The following is a 2738-nucleotide window of genomic DNA, read 5'->3' as shown; positions in this document are numbered from 1 at the left end:
TTTTTGGGTATGTACATGTGAAGTAAGCAAAGGGCGTGTTTTTATAGGGGTTTTCTAAGTAAAATTAGTCTTACTATAAACGGATATATCCGTCTAAAGTGAAAAACGGGTCAAATATCCTTAAAGTGGTGACATTTTTTGACCCCATCATGAAACTTGTTGTTTGTCCTATGCTTAAAGTGAGTGAATATTTGACCCGTCTATAACTATAAACGGATATCTCTCGTCTATGATGAGAATTTGTGTTTAGGCAGAGCAGTAGCTTTTGTAGGTAGTATTGATGGACCTCATGACTTTGTGCAATTGTGAAATTAACCACATAATTTTCAATTAGAGAAATTTAATTAGCCCCATAAATAAGTTATACATAAAGTGCAATTTGGCCCTTATACAAAATCTCACCAAAATCTCATTATATACCGACATGTATACAAGTATATACTAAAATCATACGGACTACATACAATCTAATATACATCTCAGCTCACTCTGTAACTACTTTCCTCTTTGCATTTCCACAAACTGAAAGTTCCCTAAAAGTTTTAAGCCATCTGGTATGCATGTTGGGTGATTTCAGTTCCTTTGGCTTCAAATGCGCATTAATTTTGGGCTGCCACAAATGTCAATGTACAAATGCTACAATAGTGAGCCCCATATATCAAGACTAATTGATATAATCATGTATTATCACATAGATTTTTGCTTTACATGGTAATTCAATTCATTTTTTAATTAGTTTCATATGCTTAAAGTGATGATATTTTTAGGCCTCATCATGCAACTTGTTGCTTGTCTTATGCTCAAAGTGGATGGATATTTGACCGGTCTATAATTATAGACGAATATCTCCCGTCTATAATAAAAATTTGTGTTCATTTTTTAGGCGTCTCAGTGGCTTATGTATCTTACTGTATTGTTAATGTTAGCACTTTAACAGGAGGTGAGCAGGGTCCTTTGGTCCGCTATGTGCTTTGGGCCTTTGGCCATGTTTTGGTTGTGTTTGAACATTAGATTAGATTTAAGCATTTAACTCTCGTTATCTTAATTATTTGTTTATCTTTGATTAAAACACCCGTCATAACGAATAAGAAAGGTAAACACATAAATGAGACGTAGGGAGTAATTAATCAATTAGTCTTGCTGAAGACGGGTCGGAGCAAGTGACGGATAATGTCACTCACAAAACGGATAGGGGGGACAAGGTGGGGGCACCCCCATGTGCTTCCCCCCTCTCCTCTAATTGGGTTATTTGTGAGGGAAAATGGTATCCGTCTTTTCAAAGTGACGGATACGTGCCGTCACAAATGAGATTTTGTGGTAATTAATACACTATTAAAGAATGTGTATCGTTTAAGAAGAAACAAATACTTTATATATATGGAAAATGTGTACTTGTAATACGTATATCAAGTGTATAAGATCTTTTTTTTCTTATTTTTTTTGGTGAAAAATTGATGAGATATTAATTATGAGATATTAATTTCAGGGGAGAATTTAGATACTATTTCAATTGCTGTCAAATTGCACTTTACGTATATCTTATGAGACTAAATTTTTCTAATTGAAGTTATGGAGATTAATTTTACAATTGGACAAATATACAAGGGTCAATCAACACTTTTCCGGTCCATATTTCCTCCGCATCTCTCAAATCTTCCCTCTTTCCCTTTTCGTTCAAATTACATTTTCTTCCCTCATCTCTTTTTTTGGATGTGGTCATGTGGGGTTGTGTTTCAATTGATGGTAGGGTTAAGTGTTTTGTGTGGTATAAATTCATTTCCTTAATTATTGTGTACAAAAGAAAAGGGAAGGAATGAAAGGCTTGGGGAGAGTATGCAATATTTTTTGAAAAATATCAACTATAATAGTTACCGTAATATTTTGCAATTGAGCCTGATTATAACTGTGTGTGAATGCATTGACATTGAATTAAATCTTTAGTTGGTCCTGCTTCAGACGGGTAATTTTGGTCTGAAACAATAAGACGCGATTTTATAACCAATTTACCGCTAAATGTGACCACTATTGAAAAAACAAATTGCCATAACACAAATTCTCATTTGTGACAGCTAATATCCATCACAAGCTTGTGACGGTCAAATAAAACTCACATGGTAGATAAAGACAAGTCATTTGTGACTCCCTAGGCATTCTGCTTTTTGTCTCATCTACCCATATGAGTGATACTTGACCCGCCACAAGCTTGTGACGGATATACCCGTCACAACTCATAAGAGAGACTTAGTGCTACCATAAACTGTAACATTAACTGTATCATTATGTCTATATTTCATAAAATGGTAACATATACCCGTCTAAAACTTAAGACGAAAAATGACCGTCTGAAACAAGAAGTTGCGTTAAATCTTATAGACACGCGGTATATTGTTCATTGGATTAGTAAAACCAGCCTGCATTTTGTTCGGCTCAAAAAACTTCACAATTCACCTGCTACAACCTAGGGTGGTCTCTATTTTTGTTCGGCACAAAGTTATTGTGTCCAATTAAATCAAGCCAACGTAGTTATTTCGCTATAAAAAAAATCACAAAAGATCACTTAGATGGACACTGTCTGTTTAAAGTTGTACACGGGTTAAATATGTCACCACTTTCATAATTAGACAAACAACAAGTGGGATGGTTGGGGTTATCTTATTATGAAAGTGGTGACATATTTGACCCGTTTACATCTTTAGACGAATATACCCCATTTACAATGAGACTAATTGATAAAAAAT

The sequence above is a fragment of the Silene latifolia genome, chromosome 6 (genome assembly GCF_048544455.1).
Source record: "Silene latifolia isolate original U9 population chromosome 6, ASM4854445v1, whole genome shotgun sequence".
NCBI classification, from domain to species: Eukaryota; Viridiplantae; Streptophyta; class Magnoliopsida; order Caryophyllales; family Caryophyllaceae; genus Silene; species Silene latifolia.
The sequence above is the reverse complement of the archived record's forward strand: the minus strand, read 5'-3'. Positions refer to the sequence as shown.